This window comes from Triplophysa dalaica, chromosome 22 (genome assembly GCF_015846415.1).
Source record: "Triplophysa dalaica isolate WHDGS20190420 chromosome 22, ASM1584641v1, whole genome shotgun sequence".
Lineage (NCBI taxonomy): Eukaryota > Metazoa > Chordata > Actinopteri > Cypriniformes > Nemacheilidae > Triplophysa > Triplophysa dalaica.
In genome coordinates, this window is record NC_079563.1 from 8,824,365 (window position 1) to 8,831,769 (window position 7,405).

Consider the following 7,405-nt stretch of genomic DNA (forward strand, 5'->3'; position numbering starts at 1 on the left):
ACTGAGAGCTTGAATGGTGCAGCTGATAAAGTGTCGCTGTGGAACTTCAGGCTGATAAAACTTCACACATCTCATCGCTCGATTATTATAGCTATCTTGAGTGGCGAGAAAGGGCACACAGAAAATGGCTTTCGATCTGCTTTAAAACAGTAGCTATGAAAAGAATATTGTAATATAATGGATTTTCATGCTTTTTTGGGCAAAAACAAACAAACAATGAGCACCCCCTAACTTCCTGATTTGGCTTCAACATGGTTGTTATTTTGGTAATGCTTTACAAATAATGTGACAAATACCTTGCATGCATATGTGTCTTTGCAGTGATCAGCATTCATACACAAAATAATTCAACTTCAATTAAAACATTTGTGAAAAGTTTAAAACTTTTAAACCTAAGAAATAATGAATGAAGAAACACTGAAATGCAAGGAGTTGTATTTTGATGTGTGCGATTGTTAACAATAATGTGCATCAATGTGCATCAACAACACTTTCATTATCTGTTAGTATGTTACACATTCAAATCTATGTTCTTTCCCATCATAAAAAAGTATATATATTTAGTGCATACTATCATAAGGAGGCACATTGAGACACAACAATACACTTGGATTTGAAGTCTCCCAAATCCCATAAAGCCAGTCTGCAACACACAGAAGTCTTGTAGCCAGAATCTCAATTATTACAACACGTCAGTGAAAATCCTTCTAAATGGCTTATTTATTTATTAACCAAATCACTTGAGACTTAAAAATTAAGAAAATAAATGTTATTTCCAGCCATTGTATAGTGGAACTTAATTATGATCAGATCTGCATGGAATTATCAGCTTGTTTCACTGTTTGTGAAAATGAAATTCCTACTGTAAATATACCAAAACATTGTTTTTGTGAGTGGATGCAGCAAAATCACGATCAAAAATGTCCTGAAACAGCATAAAAACCTCACTCGCTGCTGCCCGGTATTTGAGAATTATCCACACAAGTTTACCATAAAGTGCAGAATTTCTGCATTCGGGTTCATCTACTCTCCAAAAATGTTGACATTGAAATGTTCAAACGTATTCTTTTGTGTTCTGCAGACGAAAGAAAGTGAGTAATTGATGAAATCATTTTCAGTTTTGGATGAACCATCTCTTTAGGAGCTTCTTAGCCTTAAGATGTTTTGTATGGTTGGAGTTAAACATCCCTGTTAACTCACTCTGAAAGAAAATTCTTTAATCTGATAATAATGATAATACTGGGTTTGATCAATTTGTTAGGACTACCATTGAGTCGTTTTGAATAGGAATGATCCTCCCTCATCCAATTGGGCAATATTGACACAGTTCTGTGCAGCAGTTGTGCCATTAAAGTAGTTTAGTCAATTAAAGTAGAAAACATTACACAGTTATGGTAATTACATCACATTTTTTATTGGAGAAATCAACAGGGTTTTACAGTAATTGCTGCTTCTTCTATTCGATTATGGATTTATGCTTTATGCCAAAGGAATGCACTCATATTTATTAGTGTCATATCTGCCAGCGAGAGATGACTTCCCCAAGTCTATTACAACATTCACCCAGTAGTCTTTATATTCATCTACACGTGTTATTATTTGCTTTTGTATAGATGCCAAATGGAATATATAATTATCTATACCTATATTCGATGTGCAGAATCATTTTCTAGGGATTTTGGTATGTATCTGTCAACCCTTACACATGTTGGGTGAGAAGAATAACTTCAATTCCAATAACAGCAAACAAACACACCAATAAAAACATCTCAGTCGGCAAAGGATTTACAAGCCTGTAAGGATGAAGTATTTATCTACCACAGGAAACAATATTTATCCCTCTGTTGGTATTCAGGACGGAGGTAACCACAGCAGTCTCAGCAGTATTACTTGCTTGTATCTGGTATGTGTCGTATGAACAGTGTCTTTGTGTATAGTAAAGAGAATTTTGGCATTGCCCCGAAGTCCAGGGTTATCATGGAGCCTCAGGCACAGGTAGTTGTCTGTCCTTTGTCAATGAGCTTAATGCACACAACGATATCCCTGATACTGATATTCAGCTCTAGTGTTCATGTATTTCACTGTGTCCTAAAGCCTTCAGATTCTAGACTGAAAGAAGCTTTTCACTACTGATAAACCACAAGCACTTCATGAGCTAGTGGCTTCAGTGTGTGTCCAGCCTCTCAATTTATTACAGAACACATAAAGTTTATACACTATATGAGTGGTTCTCAACTCTGGCCCGCGAGATCCATTTTCCTGCTGAGTTTAGCCCCAACTCTGAGATAAAACACCTGAACAAGCTAATCAGCGTCTTTAGGAATAGATGCTTCATGCAGCGCTGCGCAAATCTATCAGCGTATGAGATTTAAGTACCGCGATAGCGATTCAAGTGCAGATTGCTCGGTACACATTTGAATCGCTCTCGCGGCACGTTCATGTGATATGCCAAACAATCTGCGCAGCCAAACAATAAATTGAACCAATCTGTTCCTGAAGTCAATGATTAGCCTCATCAGGTGTTTCATTAGAGTTGGGGCTAAACTCGGTAGGAAAGTGGATCTCGCTGGCCAGAGTTAAGAACCACTATATAGACAAATGTATTGGGACGCCGCCTTCTAATAAACATGTTTGTCTATTGCAGTAATTTGAATAAGTCATTGATGGGTTTGAGCGATGAGTGTTTGACTCGAAGGTGTTCCGCTAGGTTCAGTTCTGGGACCAGTCAAGTTCTTGCACACTAGACTAAATCAGTCATTTCTTTTTCAATCTTGCTTTTTGCACTTGCTTTGTCATGTTGGAATAGAAAAGAGCCCTGACCAAACTGTTGCTAAATCACAAGCAAAGAATATCATTGTATGTTGTAGCATGAAGATCTGTACATACGAAATTACTAAAGTAGTCAAACCTGGTCATTAAAAGGAGGCGTCCCAATACTTTTGTCCATATAGTGTATATTTACTTACTTATTCCGTTACTTTTTTATGTTTTCCTAGATGTTGATTATACAGTATTATTTTCTTATGCTATTATTTGTTGCTCGTTGTTCATTATGTTGTACAGGTCAGTTTCGATTTTACATAAACACTATAAATAGTAACTCAAGAAAAACTTTGAAATAGTCCCTGAAGTTTTTCCATGCCATTTTGATTTTGCTCTTTTTTAAGGAAGAAGATGAGGGTCACAAGATAAGGAAAATTGTATGATTCAATTATTATCAAGCATACATTTCTACTGCACTTGAGTCTTTTCTGTTTAACTGGATTTTTAATAGCATTTTCAATATGCAGACAGAGAGAAATGTTTCCAGGGCTGAATACATCCCTTCCTTTCTTTTTCAGGGTAGCCAGCAGATCGCAGAATGGATCAGGATAATTCTGTTTTACAGATTCATTGTGCTATCTCTTAATCTGATTATCGCTGTGCGGCTCATTCAGTGCCGACATGCATGATTTATGATTAAAAATATGCTCATTTAAATACAAATAAGAACGAAATACAACATCGAGCCCTGTTACCATAGAAATGAAGACTAGAAATAACATCTTGGATGTTTTTTATCTTGCTAAGACAACACAGTAAATTGTGTAAATCGGTTGAATTTAAACATTTTAACGTAAGCTCTTAATTTAAAATCTGTTTCGCTAAACATGAAGTAGAGTAAATAATCGTTAACAGTCGATGCGCATCTTTTTCATAGACACGTCAACCGCCACTTGTTTCTCATCCTTCGATGACATTCCTCTCTGTTAACCTCTAAAATCTTTGATTTGTTTTGCAGTCATTTGTTTCGAGGTCCTGACATTTTTGAAGACGTCTTGTTTTAAAGAGGGACAGAATTATATTAAAGCCGTCATGTTTAGCCCCGTGCCCTGCTCCACAAGTCACTGTCAGGAACGATTCGACGCCTCATCAGTTACGGGTAGGCTGCTGTCATGTGGCCAGCGATGAAGTCGTCATTTCGCTTTACTGTCAGCTCTCTTCTGGCCTGGCCACATGTGATAAAGCCTCTGTGGATCCCGGTCCCCACCAGTTGATACAGAGCAGAGTTGACACACCGTTCAGAGGAAAGGCACATTAAAGAGTTCACACACTTTTCATCACCCGTTTTTTTCACCAGGGGGGACAGATCATGACCAGTCAAAATCCAAAATTGACTCATAATAGTAATATGATACAAATATGTGTAATTGGGTAGTGATGATCAGGCTTTTTTATGTATTCATCGAGTGATGCAGATGGTATATTAAAATAACAGTTTCAATTATTTTTCTCAATCAATTATATTGGACATCAAATGTTTCTTTGCAATTGATTCTCAAGCGTCCATACATCAAAGAATCCAATGAAAAAGTTTCTCTACATGCATCAAATGTCCTTTGAAATACTTTATTCCTTCACACATTAAAGGATCCTATGGAATTCTTTCCACTTTTTTTCGTTCCCTCGCTGGAATGCCAGTCATCGCTGGACTTTGTGCCAGCATATGCCATCGAGCAGCAAGTGTGGGCAAAGGGTCTCATCTTTTCACGGGCCACCTGCTTTACTCAGCATCCATTGTCTCCAATGACCTCTCCTTACATCACGTGGTTTAAATCCTGTGCCTCCCTCACTTACTGAAGGTTAAACTGGCAACAGTCCTGGTGTAAAGCTGAGAGAGATAGCAAAGAGTGTAGACAAGTGACAAGCTCAAATTGCACGGTAACAATGTTTTCACAGACAGATCTTAGAGAGATTGTTTTGCCAAAACACCATCGAAGACATTTAATGCCGCCCTTGAGGATGTCATGATATGTACACTTCTGGATTCCCTGCAAATGTTTCTCTGCAGGTGCATGCAAACAAAAGCCGATTTTTTGTTTCTTCCTCAGACATACTTGAGATGAAAACACATAGTAAACAATGTCATCGATTTGGAAATCCAGGTGTGGCATCAATACAATCATCATTATACTGTATGTCTATCCTGCAGTGAAAATCAATGTGTGTCAGAAGAGAATACCTTGTTTGCTTTATCTTCCATTTTCACGCTTCCAAATATATTTCACGTGCTAATTTGTAAACGGCCTTTAAGGAAATCGAAGTCAAACTACATGTAAGCAAGAAGAGGGAAGATAGTGTACAGTAGTGGTCAAAAGTGATGTACTGCACTCTTTAAAAAAAGTGCTTAAAGCGATGCCATAGATGAACCATTTTTGGTTCCACAAAGAGCTATTCAGTCAGAAATTCCTTAAAGATCCATCTCCTTCTTAACTTTTTTATAATCTGAGGAACCTTTCCCTTTCACCACAAAGAATCTTTTGTGAAATGGAAAGGTTTTTCAGATATTTAAGGTTCTTTATGGAACCATTTTGACAAAAAAATGTTTGTGAAGCCCCTTTATTTTTTTAACACTGTAGCGGTTTGTTTGCAGAAAAATGGCTTTTAATGCCCTCTCAGGTTTATATAAACCATTAGAATATAAGATATATGATACAAATGGACAAAACGCTATACTTTTAAGGTATTGGAAACAAACATAAAAATATGCATCATATCGGGAATTATGGATTTAATCAAACAAAATGGAAATATATATTATATTGGGAATTAATGATCAAATGAATTAATGATTCTGCTGGATACAGAATGTCAAGTGAAGGTTAGATCTGTTGTTTAGAGTTGTTTTAATAGTTGATATTAGAAATGTGCTCATTTAAGATAACGTCTCTTTTAGAAATTCTCTATTATGAACGGAACAAAAAAAAGCACCTAACACAATCTCATCATGGCAGCTCGTAAGTATTTTCCGAAGTTGCTCATTTGTATGCATTTGTACTCTGTATCTTATTAGTGTTTAACTGTGTTTAGGTTTAGGGGCCAGGCTTCATTCTTTTTTCTAACAAATATACATTTTCGCACGATTCACATTGTACTATGAAATCGTTACCTAATAAACAGTTACGTTATCCCGTCAGATCAGGTTGGAACACCTCTCTGTTCACCTTTCTGTGCATTGTGGGTGGACGGGGTTGTGGATTTTTGGCACATAATGGACTGTTAATTGCTATCACCGTCTGCATTATCCATCAAGGGAAATCTGAGATTAAGACATGATTATACAACTTGTACTCATTTGCATATCTATGTATGCAATCCGGCAATACAAAATAAGCAACGCGCCGTGTATACATTATCATCCTCTTTCCAATGAAACCTGTAAAAAACATCCATCACCTCTCATCTCCACCCCCCCCCCCCGGTGTAAGTGTAGGTTGGGGGTGAACAAACGGGCTAATCAGATTACTTACCACCCACAGACCACAGCAGCCTCTGAACACTTCCCAGATGCCTTTGCACTTCACCAAGAAAACTTGGGAAAGGGAGGGTTACGCCGAGGGGGGGGTTTGCTTTTAGTAAGTGCTATAAAAGATGTATGGAGACTCGGTGTGACAGCGACAACTGGGGATCGACAGAAAAGGCTCATTAAACTTCCAGCTGGTTTTACCAGTGAGATCCCTCTGAAGCAGTCGGATGACAGAGGTGGTGGAGCTCCCGCCGATCTGATTTCTAATTACGGCCGCAGTCGAAGCGGGGTCTGAGACATTTCGGGAAACTTTTAACTGCAGACAGCTGTGAGAGTACACAGCGAATTGTACTGACAGACCCTGAGGCCACCATTGACTACTACAGTAGTAGAATCGCTTTAGAAACTTCTTCATTCAATGAACGCAAAAGAAGATATTTTGAAAAATGTAGAACAGCAAATAGTTCTGGGGCACTTTTGACTACCATTGTCATTTTTCTTACTATGGTCGTCAATGGCCTGAAGTTAACTTCCAGTCCGTGTTTGGTCCTAATTTAACAATTTATCTTATTATCTTATTTAAATATGATATATTGTATATTAAATGAAATTAAAACTACACAACAGTTATTGATTCTTTGCACAGGTCTACTAGAATTAAAGTTTGGTCACATAATGTTTGTTTATGTTGTTGCTGCTGAAACCGTATATAATGTGGCCTTGCAAGGCTTTGATGATGTTAAAGATTGAATTGAAAGCTGAAGTTTTTTTCTTAGGAGTTGAGGCTTGGAAACCGTACACAGCAGATCTCCGTTTGCTCTCCATTTAAAAACATTGCTTCAGGTAAAACTATTGAAAAATGTATAAGATCTTGCCCTTGTCCAGCTCACAACTTAGCAAAGGAGTGCAAAACTTAATATTAGGGCAGTTTTGAAATCTTCACCCTGTATTCTGGTTAAGGTGACCAGGTTATTATTTAAAATATTAAGATTTAGTTCATAGCTCGAAATACTAATCCTTTTCTCTCACGAATGTAGCCTATGTTTTCACGTCAGAAGACATTTATTAACTCAGCGGAGTTAATATATTTTCAGGGTGACACATTAACATGTTTACACT